The following is a 22,386-nucleotide window of genomic DNA, read 5'->3' as shown; positions in this document are numbered from 1 at the left end:
TGTTGATTGTAACTAGCTCCATGGAGAGCTAAACCCCCTAGTGTGTACTTGGATTTGTGAACCCTAGGATTTATTTGTTTCTTTAAACCTTGTTATTACACTTTCATTAATTGATGTTTTAATTGAGTTCCAATCTTGTGTGCTTGATTAAATGAGCAGGTACTGTTCACAGCCAGCCGAAGAAGAGATTATGATAACCGTTTAAAACTAATGAGGCTGGTTGAGGATGAGGTTCAGATCATGGAAGAGCGTGTAACCAGTAGTAGCTCATCAGAAAGGGAAGATAGTAACGCTAAATAGTTTAATCTGGGGAATTATGGGAGACAGATAAGTGTGTAAATGTACGTATTTTAGTATATGTAATTTATATGGTTAGCATGTATTTTTACAAGGATTGATGCCAGTTTTGTGCTTAATCGTGTATTATTTGCTTCTTAGGGCACAGAAACGCCATGGAGGACACAAAGATACAATTTGGGCGAAAAAGAGAAGAAAACCAGGTCGCGGTACTGTAACAAAATCACTGTAGCTGCCATTGTAGCATCTAGAGTGTTTTTGAGTCAGGAATTGATCCAAGGCATATGGCCTCAATGCTGCCCTGGATTTACCCTGGGATGAATAATGTAGCCAAAGAAGAGAGTAGTTTTCTTGAAGGCATACTGGCTCAATGAGGTGCTCATTAAGCCAATATGGATACTATTATGAGTGCAAGAGTGTACTTTTGCCTAACCCAAATGGCCTCAATGAGGTCCTCATTGAGCCAGTATACCACCTCAATGAGGTCCTCATTAAGCTGGTATACCACCTGTATGGAGGCCATTTTGGGGGGTATAAATGCTCATTTCTTGGGCAAATGAGAAAAACTTCTTCTTGGCTTCTTGGGCCGCCGCCACCACACATTCTTGAGGCCTTCCGGCCATCTTCCGGAGATGGTCCTTGTGGGAAACGACCACACATCATCACCAAGAGGGAGAGTAGTATAGGAGAAGGAGTTGGAGTGAAGATCTAAACCACCATTGCATCACCATTCAAAGCTTCATATATTAAAGGAGATCATGACCTAGTGGGGGTTTTCATTACTTCTTTTATGTTTTTGTCTTCCTTGTATATTGTATAACTGTCCCTTACCATGAGGGATTAACTTATTGTTGTGTTTGGATTTGGATGAACCCTAGTGTTAATCTTGTGTATGAACTTGGGATGTTGTTCTTCATTTAATTTGATGGTTGTTTGAGATTCAATCTTTCATGCTTTGATGCTTAGAATTACATGTATGGAGAAATCCGTATTTCTATTATGAGTTGTATGCATAGATATGACCTACTCATATGTACTAGATCTAGGAGAGGTTGAAAGGGGATACTTGTGCCTATACGCCTAGAGATCTGGTATTGGTAGCCCTCCATTGCTAAGTTTAAGCCGAAGGATAGTAGGTTTACTCCTATTAGAGAACTCCTAGAATTTAATGCGATCATAGGTGTGTTGATCCGGAAGAGATTCCGATTGACATTCGTATAGGATCAGGGGTTAGTCACCGAGAGATTGGGGCTAATCTACTCACGAGGTCTCTAGGTCTCAATCATCATCAATGCATCTTTAACTCATCCCAGTGCAAGACTTAATGACAACCCTAGGTGGATTCCTTGTCCAAACACTCCCTTCTCATACTTGATACTCCCTTGTTTGTTTACATCCATGTGCTAGTTACCCGGCCATAGATTAGTTAGTTTATTTTATTTTATTTCATTTGTTCTTCATACTAATAATTGTAGGCTAGATAATAGATGAAGAGTGAGTAATAATACTTCCTTGGCCCCATGGAATACTACGACCCCTGTGTCACTCACAAGGTATTACTTGGCAATCGCGTACACATGCGGGCAAGCAATTAATAACCCAGAATTAGAGTTGAAACCTCTCCTTGAACATCTAGAATATGCCTTCTTGGAAGAGGGATCCAAACTCCTAGTCATTGTTGCATCAAACTTGATAACTGAGGAGAGGGAATGGCTCTTAAGTGTACTGAAGAAACGTAAAAGGGCAATTGCATGGAAAATTTTTGACAATAAAGGTATTAGCCCGTCTTTCTGCACACATAATATTCTCATGGATGATAATCACAGATGCAAGGTGATTCCCCAATGAATACTTAACCCCAACATGAAGAATGTATTAAAGAATGAGGTTATCAAGCTACTTGATGCAAGTATTATTTACCCCATTTCTGACAGTGCATGGGTGAGCCCAGTGCAAGTAGTACCCAAGAAGGGAGGAATGATAGTTATCACCAATGAGAAGAATGAGCTTGTTCCCACCCGAACAGTCACAGCTTGGAAGGTGTGCATAGATTATAGGAAGATCAATGATGCTACAAGGAAGGACCACTTTTGTTTACCATTTATCGACTAGATGCTTGAATCTTTAGCAGGGCATTCATACTATTGCTTCCTGGATGATCTCTTCGGTTACATCCAAATTTCTAATGCCCAAGAAGATCAAGATAAAACCACTTTCACTTGTCCGTATGGCACACGCTTACCGCCGGATGCCTTTCATTTCAGAGGTTCATGTTGGAAATTTTTGAAGATATGGTGGAAGACATCATGGAAGTATTTATGGATAACTTCTCAGTGTTTGGTGATTCATTTAAGATGTGCATCAGAAATCTGTACAGGTGCGAGGAGACAAATTTAGTACTCAGTTAGTAAAAATGGGACTTCATGGTCAGGGAAAGCATAGTGCTTAGGCATAAAATTTCACAGAAAGGAATTAAAGTGGATAGCGAGAAGGTCGCTACCATCGAGAAACTCTCCCCTCCTACATCAGTGAAAACAATCAGAAGCTTCTTGGGACATGCTGGGTTTTATAGGAGATTTGTGAAGGACTTATTAATAAGTGCTTGTGAGTTAAGAATGTGAAGTATTCTTTCCTTGCGATGAGCATTACCTTTATCAGGTTTAAGCGCTAATACATGTGTATTTGTGTTCTTTTACGCATGTAGGGTTGTGAAGCTAAGTATTGAGAAAAGAAGCCAAAAATAGATCGTGAACGTACTATTTGGTAGAATCTTGGAAGGAACAAATGCGAAGACACAAGTGGAATCTTAAGATGCATGAATGTGTGTGAAACTCCATGTATTCAAGCCATTGTAATGAATTGGAGGGGCACGAAGGCAGTCACATTCATGTACCCCGATTTGTGCATTGATAGCAAGATATTCACCAATGAGACTTTTGATTGATGAAGCATTGCGATCTACGGCATAACGTGTGCCCGTTTATGTTGTGTCAATTAAAAGTGTGGAATTGGGAGCGTTTCGGCGAAGTATTGTAGCAGGTACTATAGCAAATCATTGTAGCAAAGTATTGTAGCAGTCCCTGTTCACAACCGGCCGAAAAAGAGATTTCCAGAGAATCCACACCTGCGTGTGGAAATTCCCCACGCCCGTGTGGGATTTCCACAGGCCCGTGGGAAAAATTCACAGGGGCTTGTGGATTCCCGATTCGAGCCCTATTTAAGCCGTGATTCAGCCCGATTTTTGGAATTTTTTCCCCTCTTCTCTTCCACTTTTCTCCATCATTTGGGAGGCCATCAGCTAGTGTTTGGAGAGGCTTTTGGAAAGTCTTTGGAGTGATTCTAAGGATTTGAAACCGCGATTCGCTTGGAAGAAGGTTATTGGGTGAGCTTTCGTCGGCATAGATCCGGTGAGTTGTGCCCTAGGCGGGACAAGGGAACCTTTGGTGAAGACAAGACTACTCCATAAGACCATTGACACGACCACCGAGGGGGTTTTTCTATGGATTAATTATTTTTACATCCAATTTCATTGTTGATTTTAACTAGCTCCATGGAGATCTAAATGCCCTAGTGGGTACTTGGATTTGTGAACCCTAGGATGTATTTGTTTCATTAATCTTCTATTATGTTTTCTTAATTGATATTTTTAATTGAGTTCCAATATTGAATGTTTGTTGAATGATTTCTCCCTTAGAGTGACACTAGGGTTGAGAATCTACATTGGTAACCTTTGTGAGTGAGTGACACACCACGAGGGTCAGACATTGTAAGATTGGAGAGTGTCGAAAGGGTGAGTCAAGAGGTAGCGGAGCATCCCCTTTCCCCTCCGATGTGATTTATCCCACCTGCACATTCCAAAAGTTTTTTGCGGTTATAGTAGAGTGAATGGGCTAAGGGATGACCTTCAGCTAGGTCTTAATTGTAAAGGCAATAGTGTGAAGCATTGAAGTGATTTTAACACCTATGGCTTAATTGTGACTAGGGTTCTTTCGCCTAGACCAAAGGGTTAGATCTATACATTGGAATAGGTTTTTATCACTTGAAATCCCTAGAGTGCCTTGTAACTTTACATAGTCTTGTTTGTTGAGATTGATTGATTTCTCCATCGGGACATAGTGTAGAGATAGTCATGGTTGACCTTAGACCCGTGTGTTTAAGGATTTCCAAAACTCATTAAGCATCAATTAGGAGACTTAATATTTGGTTTTGCACTTGAAGAAATTGTCCTTGGTGGAACAATATCCGAATACCCCATTTCTATCGATTGCCTTACCTATCATTTTAGTTGCACATCTCTCTTTCTTATTTATTTTATTATTGCTTTCCTTACAATTTTATCAACACAATCATTATTCCGTCTTCGCTTAGTTAAATAGCAATCTTAGTATTTTTACTTCCTACTCTCTGTAGGTATGATACCCACTCATTTGGGATTTATTACTTTGACAAACCCGTGCAATTCGGGTCTGCGCAAGAGGGCATTGTCATGTTTTTGGCACCATTGCCGAGGAGTAGGCGTTTATAGAAACTTTGCACTTTGCTACTTTAGCTATTCATCATTCATTCTATTTCACATTTCCTTATTCTTCCATAGTTCTAACTTTTCTTTTCTTTTTGGTTGTAGCACTAGGTTTTGACCGGGAGGGAATCCTTCTAAGTGTTGAAGGAGATCCACGAGCTTGAGTGAACACTTAGAAGAAGAGGAAAAGAACATGAACAAGAACTGTCAATCCGAGCTAAAGTAGAAGGTCAAGGGTCGGACAATATATCGAGTAGAATGAGCAGCGAGAGAACACTTTTCGACTATGCGGACCTTGGGTCTTGGGCGCAAAAATCGATTATTGTGCAACCCCGATCATAGCTCAAATTTTTGAGTCGATCACAGGCATTTATTCAAATGATTCAGCTATCGACTGGTTCAATAGTTTGGCCGATGAGGACCCAAACAATCATATTGAGAACTTCTTGGTAGTTTGTGACATGTTGAAGATTAATGGAGTGTCAGATGATGCTATTAGATTGAGGGTTTTCCCATTCTCTCTCAAAGGAAATGTCAAGCAGTTGCTTCATTCATTACCAACGGCTTCTATCACGACCTAGAATGAAATGGTCGAAGCCTTTTTGCGAGATATTTACCTCTGGGAAAGTCAGTGAGGCTTCGTAATGTGATATCCTCATTCTTATAGATGGAGCTCGAATCATTGTTTGAGACATGGGAGAGTTTCAAGGACCTATTATGGAAGTGTTCGCAACAGGGATTCCCCGAATGGATGATCATTCAAACTTTTTACAACGGGTTGAATCCAAGTACACCACAGCTTCTAGATGTTGCCGCAGGAGGTATAATGGGGAACAAGACCCCTGATGAAGCCTGTCAGTTGGTAGAGAAAATGGCCATGAACAACTACCAATGGAACACGCGGGAAAGGAAAAAAGTCATCGGACTTCACGAAATAAATGCAGTCACTTTATTGATGGCCCAAGTGGAATCATTGAGCAAGAAGTTAGACCATCTAACCTCTAATAGATTGGCAGCCATCACTACTTGCACAGATTGTGGAGGAGGACATCCTCTAACCAATTGCTCTATTTCCATTGGTGATGCATCTTCAATCAAGCAAGTTGATTTTGTAGGTAATTCCATGAGGAACCAAGGTAACCCATATAGCAACACCTACAATCCGGGTTACAAGAACCACCCCAACTTTTCATGGGGTAACCACCAAGGGCAGCAAAAGGCCATAACACCACCGGATTTCCAACAACAATAAGCCCCAAATATAGAGAATCATATTTCAGGTTTGGAGACCCTGATGAATGATTTAGAGAAAGCTTTGACCAGATTTATGAAAACATTGGACAATCAGTTTCAGTCAATCAAAGCTACACTTCGCAACCACATTGCTTCATTGCACAATCTAGAGAACCAAGTGGGGAAAATTACGAAGTCTCTATTGGAGAGACCTCAAGGAAGTCTACCTAGCAACATCGAAACTAATCCAAGGGAAAAAGTGAAAGCGATCACTTTGAGAAGTGATTGTAAAGTTGAAGGTAGACCTCCTAGCGAGAAGACTAATGTTGAAGCACCTGAGGTCGTGGAGGTTGAGGAGAGAGCAAACAAAGAGAAAGAGGTGGCACCACACCTTACAAGCCGAGAATTCCTTATCCTTCAAGATTGAAGAACGCCCAAAATGATGAACAATACAAGAAGTTCGTGTGTCTATTTAAGCAATTGCACATCAACATTCCTTTTGTGGAGGCATTGTCTCAAATGCCTCGGTATGCTAAGTTCTTGAAAGATTTATTGGCCAACAAGAGGAAGTTGGAGGAAAGTGCATCAGTGATCTTAGATGCCTCTTGTTCGGCAGTGCTATAAAAGAATATGCCAAACAAGAAGAAAGACCCCGGAAGCTTCATCATACCATGCAACATTGATAATATGGGTGAAGAAATGGCATTGGAGGACTCTAGGGCTAACATAAACATCATGCCATATACTTTCTTCAAGAAGCTAGGCTTGGGAGTGCCTAGGCCCACTCGGATGACATTGCAATTGGTAGACCGAACGGTGAGACATCCAAGGTCAACAAGTATATATTTCCTATAGACTTCGTGGTGTTGGACGTCAACGAGGATGTAGATGTTGCTTTGATACTTGGAAGGCCATTCTTGCGCACTTCCAAGGCACAAATCGACATGGACGGCTGGGAGTTGATACTGAAGGTTGGAGATGATAAGCTCACATATCGTTTCGCCGAAGCCATGTGACATTCTCTTGACTTTGATGATAGTGTATATTTTCTCAACACTACTGATGAGATAATTGATGAATATGTGTAGGAAATGTCAAATCCGGACGCGTACGAAGGGTTGCTAGACCAAGAGGTAAATAATAAGGAAGTTATGATGCTTGGTCTAGAGAAGAAAGTACCATCTACTCTAGGGATCATTAAGAAAGTGCTTCAAAAGATGGAAAGCGAGCAAGGAGGCATACGGGAAATGCCCCAAGGGTGCATTGGGGATGCGTAAGAATTTAACAAGGTGGGCGAACCCTTGTTAAGTGGTACCAAGCTCGACAACTCTCCCTCTACCTCCAAAAAGATTGTGTTCATCGTGCTTTCAAGTAGCAGGGTAGAGAGAAACCTTCATCTATGAACCCCCATGAGATAAGACAAGGCACATCAAGCTAAGTAACATTAAACTAGCGGTTCTTGGGAGGCAACCCAAGTCTTTACTGTTTTCCTAGTTTCTAGTTAAGTGTTTGCATTAATAAAATCATGAGTGTTGGTGTCTTGATTTTTAGATGTTTTTCCTATGATTTTCTTGTGGATTGGTTGGTGTTATCATGTGCTTTATTGTTGTGGCAGACAATTTTGGTTGTTTGAGCATATTTTTTTGTTTTCTCTGGTTAAAGTTGCCTTGTAAGGTATTCTCTGAGTGCATAGTATGTTCAAAAATTTTCTAAGTGTCCAGAGAAAACACACGCCGGTGTGGAATTTTTGCACGGGCATGCGTTTTTGTTCAAAGCTCATCCAGAGAGGGCACAGGGGCGTGGACTCACCCTTGTGAACGACCTTGTGATGGTCCATGCCTATGACGAATTTACACACAGGCGTGTATTTCCCTGTAGAGACTCAGAAATTTTTCCCTAGAAGACACAGGGGCGTGGACTGCGCCCTTGTGGATGACTCTTTCCTAAGCGCATGGGCGTGGGTAATTTCCGCATGCCCGTGTGGATCTCTGTAGAGAGGTTCTCCTCCATCCTTAGAAGACATAGGGGCATGCATCTACCCCTGTAAATTTCCCAATAAGGATCCACGCCCAGGTGGAATTTCTGCACGGGCGTGTGGAACACAAAGAGAAATTTTCTCTATTGGACAGAGAAACTACAGGGGCGTGCGTTTGCCCCTGTGGGTCAGGTGCACGGGCATGGGTATTTTTTGTAAGCCCGTGTGGATGCATTCAGAGCAATTGAGTGTTATCCCGAGAGCACACAAGGGCATGCATCTGCCCCTGTGGAAGATCTCCTGTAGAGTCACATGGGCATGGGTAATTTCTGCACGCCCGTGTGGATGTACAGAACAACAAGAGGCGCAAGTTCCTTTAAAGTCTCGTCATATCTCTTCATTCTCACGCTCCTAATCAATCAGAGAGCGCATTCTCACTCTCTCCCGACCTCATACCGTCATTTTAGAAGGATTTTTACTAGTTTTTCCGACCGATTCCAAGTCTTACACTCTAACTCGTCGGTAAACCTTTTTTCCTTTCCTTCTTTTCTTTGCCATTCTTGATTTTCATCAATTTAAATGATGAATGTTGCTTCGTTTCTATGTTTATATGGTTTATGCATGCTTAGAATGAAGTTAGAAATAATAAAAAGGTGTATTTTTTTGGTTTTTGTGAGGCGAGGCCGTGCGGTTTTCACACCCCGTGGATCCACACGAGCATGTTGAAATTCCATACAACCATGTGGATTTCTGTAGTACTACTTTGTGAGCTTGTTTGATCAATTTTCTTTCAAATTTTGCAGTTATGGTGCCTCGGTCGAAGATGCAAGGCGATAAAGCGGCATCGTGAGTCATCCCCGAGGCGAGAAAAATATGACATTTGCTACTCCACGAGCATCAAGTGTGTTTTTGAGTGGTTGTCAAGGTTGAGATTTGGACAATCTCACTTCCTAGAACACTAGTATCTTTGTGGGACTTACAGTGAGGGAGATTAGTAGCGGATGAGGTTGAGGATCTCATTTGATTAGGTGGTTGAAAGGCGATTACTATCGAGTTAAGGAGCAAGCAATTCGTGCACTTTCTCTTGAGGTTCTGTCATCATTTGAGTTTGAAAAATCTTATGAAAGATTCAAAAAGCCTTGGCCTTGATTCGAGTTTCTGACATTTAGGCATCACCATAGCATGAGCAGCTCTCAGTTTTCGATTATACTTGGTTTGTACGATAAGGCTTTTATAGACAGCTGAGATATGCGGCTCGATTACCTGATTATCCTAGAGCATTATGTGGTCGGGGGCGATGTATGAGCTAGTGGTTTCCAAGGCCATGTGCCTTTTTCGACCTGCATATCAATACTTGTATGCCATTATGAGGGAGGGTCGGTGAGCAGTCAGTGGTGACGATGCCGGCGTCTTGAGCCGGCGAGGGTTGCTATATCTCTACTCGATGGTTTAGGGCACATCTATCCACCTTGGACACATCCTGGCAGAGTATATACAACACCAGTGGCAGTATATCAGATTAGGAGTGATATTCTCGGGCCCCTACATTACGAGACTAGTTATGAGTATGGGTCTTCTGGACAAATTCGAGGGGCTGAGAAGGTGAGTATACCTGCTTTCCTCGGCATAGAGACGATGAGGCTGGTGGGGATGGTTCAGTGGGGTTCGATCGGGGTGTATGCTCCGCTACACCGCCCGAGGCAGTAGAGGGTGAGGGGTGATGATGCCGGGTTCTCAACTTGCCCACGAGCCCGGCCTATACCGAGTGGAGATCGAGGCCGCCACTACGGCACGAGGGCCAACCCCGATGCGTATATTTTTCACCTTCTTGAGCTTATGATCATTTTGAGAGGCTTGAGAGTGCTATGAGGGTGCTGCGGATAGAGACCGTCAAGGTTTGAGAGACACAGGCCACACAGTATACAGAGTTCATGGCACGTTTTGACATTTTATAGTAGATTTTAGAGCGAGACGTCGCCTTATCATTTGTTTTGAGGTTGAGGACCCCTCCGCGATCTTCGGTACCACCATCATGTATTCGAACACCAGTTGATCCACCTTAATGCATATTTTATCTCTTTCTTGTTATTTTATTTTGTATTGTTGTTAAACTTGCACTACTCAGAAAGGATTTTCTTTCTGAGTATCTTTTATTTTCATTTTGTCGTCTCAAGTTGTATTCATTACTCTATCTTTTATATACTCGAGTTTATTTTGTGTTTATTGAGCTTTACTGAACCCCCTTGTGTATGCGTGCAGATGGTCTTGTCAGTATGGGAACTGAGAACTAGTTATGGACACGGCCAATGTGGGCCGTGCGTGCTTCACAACACGTTGGAACTTTACTCCCAGGACTTAGCTTCATCAAATGGAACACTAGGAGTCAGGCGAGTATTGTTTCAATTACCCACTCCCTTATATTTGCTTGATTGCTATACTTTCTATTGTGGTTGCATGTATGCGATTGAGGGGTAATGTACATCGATGCGTGTGGGAGAATTCACTTTTGCACATGTCTTTTTACATAAGTTTTTGATTGACATACATGCTCACGCAGCCAATGGCGGTTCACCTTAGTTACAATAATTGTATTCATGAGTTTAGGGAGAAATTTGAACATTGAATGTTCTCATGCTCTAGTTTGTACTTGAATGTTTAGGATTTTTTGCCCGAATCACATCTATTGCACTACTCGCTCATTAAACTCCTTTGGAATCTCATGTTCGATGTTTAAGGGACTAATTAGTTTTGTTTTCTTATTCTATTTTGCTAAAAATGGAAAAGAAAAAATAAATTATATTTTTTTGTTTAGTTATGCATTGGGGGGTGGAAAGAGCTACCACCTATGAGTATGAAGCTATTCTCACATGTCGGATACTAATTATGCCCTAATGAGAGAAAAAGCTATCTCATGGGATGAGTGAAAGCTACCACCCCGGTAGAAAGAGCTACCCCCTCGAAAGTGTGAAAGCCATCTTAGCTGCCACTTCAGAAAGGGCTACCTTAGAGGATGTGTGAAGCTACTACCATCTTTTTGCTTCGTTATACTTGTAGATAAATATGTCCCTTATACTTAAAACTTTTGAGGAGTATACTTTGGGTTTACTTGAGTGAGTTTACACACACTAACACAAGTTCTAGTTTGTTGTTCATTTTGATTCAAGTTTTTCGCTAGAGCAATGATTTTTCGTATTTAGTGTTGAAATTTCCCTTACTCATAGAATGTTTTCTTGTATGCTTTGGTGAACCTAAGGCCGAGCACTTTCAATCTTTCCTTTCTCTGTGCTTCAATGTTTATTTCTTTGCTTGAGGACAAACAAAAGCTTAAGTGTGGGAGACTTTGATAAGTGCTTGTGTGTTAAGAATACGAAGTATTCTTTCCTTGCGATGAGCATTAATTTTAGTAGGTCTAAGCGCTAATACATGTGTATTTGCGTTCTTTTGTGCATGTAGGGTTGTGAAGCTAAGAATTGAGAAAATAAGCTAAAAGTAGATCGTGAATGCACTATTTGGTGAAATCTTGGAAGGAACAAACGCAAAGACACAAGTGGAGTCTTAAGATGCTTGAATGTGTGCCAACCTCCATGTATTCAAGCCATTATAATGAATTGGATGGGCACGAAGATAGTCACCAATGAGACTTTTGATTGACGAAGCGTTGCAATCTACAGCATAAATGTGTGCCCATTTATGTTTCCTCGATGAAAAATGTGGAATTGGGAGTGTTTCGGCGAAGTATTGTAGTAGGGTACTATAGCAAATTAATGTAGCAATGTACTGTAGCAGTTCCTATTCACAACAGGCCAAAAAAATGAAATTTCAGGAGAATCCACAAGCCCTGTGGAAAAAAATCCACGAGGCGTGTGGTTTCCCAATCGACACTATTTAAACAGTGATTCAGCCCTATTTTTGGAAACTTTTTCCCTCTTCTCTTCCACTTTTCTCCATTATTTGGGAGGCCGTCGGCTAGGGTTTGGAAAGACTTTTGGCAAGTCTTTGGTGTGGTTCTAAGGATTTGACACCGCGATTCGCTTCGAAGAAGGTTATTGGTTGAGCTTTCGTCAGCATAGATCTGGCGAGGTATGCCCTAGGCCGGACAAGGGAACCTTTGGAGAAGACAAGAGTACTCCACAAGACCATCAACACAAGCACCGAGGGGGTTTTTCTATGGATTACTGGTTTTAACATTCGATTTCATTGTTGATTGTAACTAGCTCCATGGAGAGCTCAAACCCCAAGTAGGTACTTGAATTTGTGAACCCTAGGATGTATTTGTTTCATTAATCTTCTGTTATATTTTCCTTAATTGATGTCTTTTATTAAGTTCCAAACTTAAATAATTGTTGAATGATTTCTCTCTTAGAGTGACACAAAGGTTGAGAGTCTACATTGGTAATCTTTGTGAATGAGTGACACACCATAACGGTCAGACATTGCAAGACTGGAGAGTGTCAAGAGGATAAGTCGAGAGGTAGCGGAGTGTCCCTTTTCCCCTCCGATGTGATTTATCCTACCTCCACATTCCAAGAGTTCTTTACGGTCATAGTAGAGTGAATGGGCTAAGAGATGACCTTCCGCTGGGGCTTAGTTGTAAAGACAACAGAGTAAAGCGTTGAAGTGATTTTAATACCTAGGGCTTAATAGTGACTAAGGGTCTTTCTCCTGGACCAAAGGGTTAGATCTATACATTGGAATAGGTTTAATCACTTGGAATCCCTAGAGCATCTTGCAACTCTACACAGTGTGAGGTATTGAGATTGATCAATTTCTCCACCGGGACATAGTGTAGAGTTAGTCATGGTTGACCTTAGATTTGGGACTGTGTGGTTAAGGATTTCCACGACTCATTAAGCATCAATTAGGAGACTTAATAGTTGGTTTTGAACTTGAAGCAATTGTCCTAGGTGGAACAATATCCGAGTAGCCCATTTCTATCGATTGCCTTACCTCTCATTTTTGTTGAACCTCTCTCTTTCTTATTTCTTTTATTAGTACTTTCCTTGCCATTTTATCAACACAATCATTATTCCGTCTTCACTTAGTTAATTATCAATCTTAGTATTTTTACTCCCTACTCTTTGTGGATACGATACCCACTCATCTGGGATTTATTACTTTGACAAACCCGTACACTTGTGGGTCACATGCAAAGAATGTTGTCACTTTTCTTCAATTACCCGACCACTGACAAAACTACTTGTAAAGGATGTCCCTTTTGAGTTCATTGAAGATTGCATGAATGCTTTTCTCACCCTAAAGAAGAAACTTATGGAAGCACCAATCATGGTTTCCTTGGATTGAAATTTTCCATTAGAATTAATGTGTCATGCGAGTGACTTTACAGTGGGAGCTATCCTTAGGTAGTGACGAGACAACCACTTCCACCATATCTATTACACAAGCAAAACACTGAATAACGCTTGAGAGAATTTGATAAACACCTAAATGTATGTATTTTATAGATATTAATCTTGTATTATTTGTGTATATCTTAATGAATTGATGCCTGTTTTAGTCTAAATTGGTTATTTCGGTGTTGCAGATCTTAAATGGACCGAACAAAGCTCAAAAATGCAAATTCGATGAATTCGACACCAAAAACGGCATTTTTGGGGTATTGGCACTATAGCTGGCATTCGGCTGTGAGTTTCACGGGGTCCATGCGCCCTCATGGGTGCCCGTGAGGTTTGCTAGAATTTCACAACTCTCAGTACTGTAGCAGAATCACTGTAACTAAGTACTGTAGCACTGACGCCTTTTCTAGGCAAAATGGCAATGAGCTTCACGGGCTCCATGCGCCCGCATGGAGCCCGTATGGACCTGACGGGGTATATATTGGACTGAATTTCTAGGGCAAAGGGGGGACGTTTTTGGAGAAAGCTTTTTGGGGAGTTCTTGGAGCCAACTTCCACCAGTTCAGAGGAGGCAAGATCACACATTTTGGAGAAGGGGAATCAAAGGCAGAAGATTGGTTTGGCTAGATCTTCATCAATCTCTTCTTTAGGAGCTTGTAGATGACGAGGGAAGCTGCCCCGATCGCAGCGTCCGTGGAAGCTTTCCACGTAACTTGGCTTGTCATCTCACTTCTATTGTTTGAGGGAGTTTTCTTATGCCATTTGTAGTTGTTTTCATGGACCTATTGTTTGTATTTGTTTGCATGGACGAGTAGACCCCAAGGTCACACGATGCCGGTGAACCTTGGGGTGAACTTATGTATTTGGGTGATCTAATTTTGTCTATTGCAATTATTGTGTGTTTGTGATTCATTCTTGGTGCATTTAATGTGTTTCTTACATGATAACTCTGTAAACCAACTCCTAGGTTGTACTTGGTAGTGTGACCGTCGCCCTTGTACTAGACACATCAAGTCTAGAAGGGATTCATGTACAAATACGCCGTGACCATCGGGTATTTTGTGCCCCTCCAACATTAGTGCTTGACCAAGTTGTGTTCCGGCTCTAATTAGAGAATTCCCCCTTTGTTAATGCAATCGTATGAGGATTTGATCAGAAGAAATTCCATATCAATACTTATACCGGATTAGGGGTCAATTGCCATGACCATCGGGTTAATCTAATTTAGGAAATCTCTAGGTCCAAACCTTCAATTGCATGACATTCTTAGCATCTTTTGCACTTTAGTAGCCCCTAGGAAATCCGCATCCGTGACCATTTCATTCCCCTAATTTTCTACCCTTGCCTTGTTTTAGACTCCACTTGTAGTTCTTTTATTTTAATTAACATATTAGAGAAACCCTTCGAATCTTTCGACTAGACAATACGTGAAGAGGAAGTAAGGGTAGATCGTTGGGCCCATGGAATATGACCCTCTCGTGCTCGCACGAGAGGTATTACTTGACGAATCCGTGTGCTTGTGGATGAGTTCACATCAAGTTTTTGGCACCGTTGCCGGTGACACAAGGAATACTAGGGAAACCTGTAGTCTATTACTCTAGTCATTTATCTTTGTTGTTGTAAATATCCATCTTTGTATGTGTCTTTTACCATGTTGTGCATATTTATTTATTTTGTTTCTTTCATCTTTTCTTTGATACCTTACTATTGTTAGTTTTATTCTTTTTATTACACAAGGCCATGGATTTCGAAGAAAAATTGTTGGCCGCTAAAATGTTTGCGCTTGAAAAAGAGATGGAAGAATTAAGTGCCATGAGAGCACACCAAAGCGATCTGGCCATGGATTTTCAAGAAAGATTATTGGCCGCTAGAATGTATGCACTAGAGAAGCAAATGGAAGAATTTGATGCCAAGAGAGCATGCCAAAGTAATCAGTACACTAATGTTTATAATCCATATTGGGGAGGACACAGGCACTCTTCGGCACATCATCATACTCAACAAAGGGAGTACCCTCACCAGGGATTGCTACAAGAACCCTCCTTTCAAGAACCATCGCATTAACATCCTCCAGTCATTCATACTAAGCAACTTAATGAATGGGGATTCAATACGCAAGATGTGTTCACAAGATTCATGATGCAAACTGATGCTGAATTTAAAGCCATGAATACTAAAATTTTTAATGCCCGATCATCTTTTCAAGGTATTGAGAACAAGATAGGAGAGTCTTCCAAAGAATCGGTTAAATTGCCAGCATCTATAGAAGCATTATCTAAGAATGGCACAAGGAATGAAGAGGATAATAGTGAAATTGAGGTGGAAGCCAATATTGAGTTATTGGAGGTTGAAGAAGCAAATGATGTACAATCAATACCTCTTGAGCAAATGGTAGAAGTTTCACCTCATGATATAATTGAAGAAGAAAGAGGGGAGGATGGCATCATGGCTATGGAAGCATGTGAGGAAGTAGAAGAAACTCCATCGACCACATTTGAAGATGCTACTTGCCTCAACATAGATTTTTCAATCCATCCATCAATTTTAGTCAAGTGCAAAAACAAAATTCCAGGAATTGTATTCGAAGATGTGGGTAGGAAGCGAAGATCATCATTGAACCCACCTATGCCGGGCTTGGACAATTCCCAACCAAAGATTTTTCTTGGAGGCCAAAGCAAACTTTGTGGGCCATTGAAGTTCATCACAACATGGTTGAGAGAAAAATTATGGATAGGATGTTGAAGCCTCCAATTAATCCACCTATGCACAGCTTGACAAGTTCTCAACCAAACTTGTTCCCTTGTAGGCCCAAACAACACTTATGGGTAGTTCAAGGCAATTTGACGTTGGTCGAGGAAGAAAATTTGGGTAGAAGGTTGAAACCCTCCAAGGACCCACCCATGCTAACCTTGTATAATTTTTAACAGAACCTTTTTCCTTGGAGGTCTAAGCAACTTGGTGGCGTACTCAAAGGAATTTTAGCTGGGACCAAAGATGAAGCGGGGAGGATGCTCTACCCATCTAAGGATCCGCCCAAGTTTAAATTGCACAACTCCCAGCCCAAGCTTTTTCCTTGGAGGCCAAAAGGTAACTTATGCTTGGCCTTCAATTTGACACCATCCCGGCAGGTATGTTCCGTATTTCTTGGTAGTTCTTATGCCACATCTAGCCGAGATGAACAAACCATCTTCAAGCCTCCATGAGGTAAGAAAAAGGTACATCGAGCTAATGACGTTAAACAAGCGCTTCTTGGGAGGCAACCCAAATTTCAAATCCTTTGTTTTCCATTTTTCGTATTCTAGTTGCTTGTTGAGTTTAATTTGTTGGGTTTATTGTTGTGTTATGTTCGTATGTGTGTTTGTTTGAATGGTCCATGCTTATCTTATATTTGTGAATCTTATCTAGTGGATTGGCGTTGTTTGATTGTGTTTCAATGCATATTTCGGTGTTATAGATGTTGTAAATTAGTTTTGTTCTAAGTTACATGGGAGCCCATGCCAAAATTTTGTTTTTCCAGGTCTTCACGGGCTGCATAAGGCCGGTAAGGACCATTTTTGTGCTCCCCAGGGGCCTCAGGGGTGCTATGCGCCCGTGAGGTATCTTGTGAGGCTTATAGCCTCAGGGGCTAGAGAAGGACAGAAACTCTCACGGGCTTCATGCGCCTGCATGGACCCCGTCAGGCTTGCGGGCTGGACTTTCCAGCCTTAAGTAGCCACCTTTCTCTCCCTTGTTCTCACTCGTTTTTCACCCGTTTTCTTTCATTCTTTCACCATTTTTCTTCATTTTTCTTCCTCTTCACTCCTATCCTACCTCTTCCAACTTTGACTTGTGGTTTAATTGAGGTTTTACCATCTATTTCACCAATCTTCGTCGATTTAAGCTTTGAAGCCCTAGTTTTTGTTTTGGAGCAACCTTGCCTCTTCTTCTTGATTGTGCATTCTTATCTTACTTTAAACCATGAGGAATGTTGTATGGTTGTTTGATCTTTGATTTATTTAAATTTCAATCCATGGTTTGTAAATTTTTGCACTTTAAAAACAAGGGGAAATTCTTGCAAAATTTCAGTCCGAGCTACAGTAACTTTTGAATGTTGCTTATCTTGAATTTGTTTGACACTTGTAGTATCTTTGAAAACCCCTAGTAACACTTGCACTAGAGAGATTTTAAACATCATGATATTGATTGAGCAAAGCAATTGCATGGACTTTTGTTTTCATAATTTTTTTTAGAGTTCTTGTTTGTGTGTTCTCACTACATATTTATTGGTGAGATGAACTATGCTTTTTTTTTGACATTTGCAGGACTATCAGGAAATGAGCTTCATTCTCACCATCTCTTAAGAATTGAACCAACCCCCTGTTCATGCATGTATTGAACAATCTTCATTAACAAAATGGGGCAGTTTCTTTACCCTTCCCTTTCATACTTCATTTAATTATTCCGATTTTTACACCATGTTCTGCTGATTAGTGTCCATTGAGGGCAATGTACGACTCTAGGTGTGGGGATGGGTTATTTGCATGCTTAAGTCACCCATGATAGCTATGATTTATTGTTAAGAACCTCCTGGCTTGAATGAATGATAGTAATGAGTTATATTGTTATTTGTGCTATCAGGAAGTCATGTTTTCTCTCTAGTGCCTTCTTCACAACTTTAACATAGAACTTCTAGCTTGTTTTCCCTAGCTAACCCAGTGCTTTGATTTCAGTGTTAAAATTGTTAAATTCATCCCTCAATAGTTTTTTAAGAGCTTCTGGTTCTTTTGTTCATTTTGCTTTAGCCCTAAGTGAATTATTGCATGAAGGAGCTCAGGAGACATGTATATATTTGTTATCTTAGTAAAAAATGAAAAAACATTAATAAAAAAATTGAAAAATGAAAAATGAAAAATGAGTCTATGTCAGTAGTCCTTTGCTAATTTATCATGAATGCGTCTATGTAGACTGTAATCAAGTAGGTTGGGTGGCTCTTGTGCCTAATCAGCATGTGCATCCTTCTGAAAGATTATAAGATATTTTGTGGAGTCTACGTTAGGCGGACTCAAAAAAAAATGAAACGAAAAAAAAGGAAAAAAAAAAGAGAAAAAAAAGTGCTTATTCTCCTGGACTCTATCATGCATTCACTTAGAAGCTAAAGTATTGACTGTGAACCAAAGGACTCTTGGCTTGCCATTGAGGGCATCTTTAACATTTCTAACACCGGTAGTCATTAAATGTGGCATGAATAGGGAGAGTGAGGGGTGAAGTATACACACACTCACCAGGAAAGCACTCTAGAGGAATAATAACTATATCTACTGAGTTGGTTATTGTGCAACTCATTTTCTTGATTTCATCTCATCTGTGCCTGTGGGGTTCTTCACTGTTTGCGCTTGAGGTCGTACATTTAGCCATTTATCTTCTTGCCCCTATTCTTTCATGTGTGTTTGCTTGGGGACAAGCAAACGCTTAGGTGTGGGGATGTTTGATAAACACCTAAATGTACGTATTTTATACATATTAATCTTGTATTATTTGTGTATATATTAATGAATTGATGCTCATTTAAGTCTAAATTGGTTATTTTGGTGTTGCAGATCTTAAATGGGGCGAACAAAGCTCAAAAATGCAAATTGGACGAATTCGACAGCAAAAACGGTATTTTTGGGGTATTGGCACTATAGCTGCCATTCGGCTGTGAGCTTCACAGGGTCCATGCGCCCACATGGGTGCCCGTGAGGTTTTTGGCCCGTTTATGTTGCCTCAATGAAAAGCGGATTCGGGAGTGTTTTTGGCGCCGTTGCCAGGAAATAGGCGTTTAGAAACACTTTGCACTTTGCTATTTTAACTATTTATCATTCATTCTATTTCACACTCTCTTATTGTTCCATCATTCTCATTTATTTTCTTTTGTCATGTCTTAATTTTTCTTGCAAGGAGCTTAAATGATGATTGATTCGCTCATTGTTCTATAATTTCAAGTTGAAGCTCTGAGTAAAAAAGTTGATAGAATTGTTACTTCACAACAACAGAGCAATCCATTTTACAGCACATATCATCCAATTGAAGTGGGCTACCCAAACCCATTATGGAATAACGATAGACAATATTGGGAAGCACCTCAAGGTGAAATTCACAAGGGCGAGCTACTTGGAGAGGATGCGCTTCAGTTGCAAAAAATATTAGCTAATTTTATTGAAGCGACTGATGTCCGTGTCCAAAATATCGAGACCACATTTAGATGTCATGAAGCCTCCTTTAAAAACCTTGAGCATCAATTAGGAGGGATACTTGACAAACTCTCCAAGGAACAACAAGTATTTGAGCAAGCTATTCAAGTTCCTTATAAAAATGATGTGGTAGTGAACGACAACGAAGAAGTTGGGCAAATTGAGTACATTGGTGCAGAGAATGAAAAGGAAGAAGCTGAATACCATTTTGAGATTTTGGACTATGTGAATGAAGGTTGTGCTTGTGAGCGAGAAAATTTTCAAGGGGATTTACTAGTGTCATGTTCCTTTCAAGCTGAAAATACACAAGAAGAAGTAAATCCTATGATAATGGAACAAGCACCACTCTTTGGGATTGATCAATTCATAAATTGCAAGAAAGAGATTTTGGGTTTGGAAGACGATGTGGGTAGGAGATTGAAGCCATCTAATGACCCACCTGTGCTAAGCTTGGACAATTCCCAACCCAAATTGTTTCCTTGGAGGCCAAAGGTAAGATGGTTGGACTTTCCAACAAATATTCCACCCCGGCAAGTAGATTTTTGGTTTAAAGGAAGTAGCTATGCAATGCCTAGTCGGGAGGAATACACTCTTTTCAAGCCTTTATAAGGTAAGGAAGAGGTACGTCAAGCTAAGTGACGTAAAACAAGCGCTTCTCGGGAGGCAACCCAAGTTTTTATTGTTGTTCTAGTTTTTAATTAGTATTTGCATGAATAAGGCCTTGAGTGTTGGTGTCTTGATTCTTGTATGCTTTCGCTGTGATTTTCTTGTGGACATTGTGGTGTTATCATTTGCCTAATCGTGTGTGGCAAAGAATCTTGGTCGTTTGAGCGTGTTTTTCGTGTTTTCTCTGGTTAAAATTGCAATGTTAGGTAGGCTTTGAGTGTATATTTGTGTTCAGGAATTTTCTGTAGAGCCTACAAAGTTTTCTAAGTGTCCAGAGAAAACACACGCCCGTGTGGAATTTTTGCACAGGCGTGTGTTTTCGTTCAGAGCTCATCCAGAGATGGCACAGGGGTGTGAACTCACCCCTGTGAGCGACCTTGTGATGGTCCACGCCCGTACAGAATTTCCGCACGGGCGTGTGTTTCTCTACAGAGAATTTCTCCTCCATCCCGAGAAGACACAGGGGCATGTGTCTGCCCCTGTGAATTGCTCAGTAAGGATCCACGCCCGTGTGGAATTGTCGCACGGGCGTGTGAAACACTTAGAGAATTTTCTCTGTTGGACAGAGAAGCCATAGGGGCGTGCGTCTGCCCCTGTGGGTCTCTCTTGGGGAGTCAAACGTGTGTGGGTAATTTCCACACGCCCGTGTGGACGCACAAAAACTCAGAGCCACGGGTTTTCTTTAAAATCTTTTCAGTTTTCTTCATCTTTACACTCCTAATCACTCAGAGAACACCCTTGCACTCTACTGACCTCTCATCGTCATTTTAAAGGGTTGTTACTTGAGTTTTCCGGCCATTTTCTAGTCTCTCATTCTCATTTCGTTGGTAAGCTTCTCTTTTTCTTTTCTTCACCCAATCTTCATTTATTTTGCAGCACCAGCGTCATCTTCACCAGCAGCGGCAACAGATGCACCAGCAATTGATACCTACACTTGAGGCATCTTTACCTTCTCTGTTCTTATTTTTCGCATTTTTTTTTGCATTTTATTTTGGACTTGTGTGCTCAGAAAGAATTTTCCTTCTGAGTTTATCTTTTAGTTTTGTCTCGAGTTATTTCATTGCTCTATATTTTTTTTATATACTCGAGTTGTTTTTGTTTATTGAGCCTCACTGAACCCTTTTGTGTATGCGTGCAGATGGTCTTGTCAGTATGGAAATGGAGGATTAGTAATAGACACAGTCAATGAATTTTACACTTGGCTGTGTGTGCTTCACAACCCGTTGGAATTTAACTCCCAAGGATTTAACTCCATCAAAAGCACCACTAGGAGTCAGGGGAGTATTGTTTCAATTTCCCACTCCCACATGTGTTCTGAATTGTATTACTTTTATTGTGCTTGCATGTGTACATTGAGGGCAATGTACATCTTAAGTGTGGGGGGAGGAGTTCACATTGCACATGTCTTTTACACAAGTTTTGATTGACATAAATGCTCACGTAGACAATAGCGGTTCACCTTAGATGCAATGATTGTATTCTTTAGCTTAGGAGAATTTTTAACATTGAATGTTTTCATGCTCTAGTTCTTGCTTGAATTTTAAGGAATTTTTGCCCGATTGACACTTGTGCACAACTCACTCTTTAAACACTTTTGGAAACTCAAGTTTGATGTTAAAGGGACTAGTTTTAGTTTTGTTTCTTATGTTATTTTGCTGAAAAAAAAATAAAAAAATTAAAAAAATGGAAAAATGAAAAGAAATAACAAAATAGTTTTGTTGTTTATTTGTGCTTGTTGGGTGGAAAGAGCTACCACCTATGATGTATGAAGCTACTCTCATAAGTCGGATACTAGTTATGCCCTAATAAGAGAAAGAGCTATCTCATGGGATGTGTGAAATCTACCACCCCAGTAGAAAGAGCTACCACCTCGAAAGTGTAAAAGCCACCTTAGCGGCCGCTTTGGAAAGGGCTACCTTAGAGGATGTGTGAAGCTACTACCCTTTTTGAATTTTTGTTACCTTTTGTACATAAATAAGTCCCTTATACGTAGAGTTTTGAGGAGTATACTTTGGGTTGACTTGAGTGAGTTCACACACTTACACGATTTCGGGTTTGTTGTCCTTTTTTATTCAAGTTTTTAGCTAGAGCATTGATTTTTCGCATTTAGTGTTGAAATTTCCCTTACTTGTA

At 40.7% G+C, this 22,386-nt stretch overlaps 1 non-coding gene across 1 annotated transcript; it reads right to left on the bottom strand.

Moving 5' to 3' along the window:
- Positions 1-5,450: 5,450 nt before the first annotated feature.
- LOC120268511 lies at positions 5,451-5,557 on the bottom strand. The gene has a single exon (XR_005538956.1). It is a non-coding gene; the product is annotated as a small nucleolar RNA R71 (small nucleolar RNA).
- Positions 5,558-22,386: the final 16,829 nt, after the last annotated feature.

This window comes from Dioscorea cayenensis, chromosome 1 (assembly GCF_009730915.1).
Source record: "Dioscorea cayenensis subsp. rotundata cultivar TDr96_F1 chromosome 1, TDr96_F1_v2_PseudoChromosome.rev07_lg8_w22 25.fasta, whole genome shotgun sequence".
NCBI classification, from domain to species: Eukaryota; Viridiplantae; Streptophyta; class Magnoliopsida; order Dioscoreales; family Dioscoreaceae; genus Dioscorea; species Dioscorea cayenensis.
Note: the sequence above shows the minus strand (reverse complement) of the source record. Positions and strands in the feature narration are given on the sequence as shown.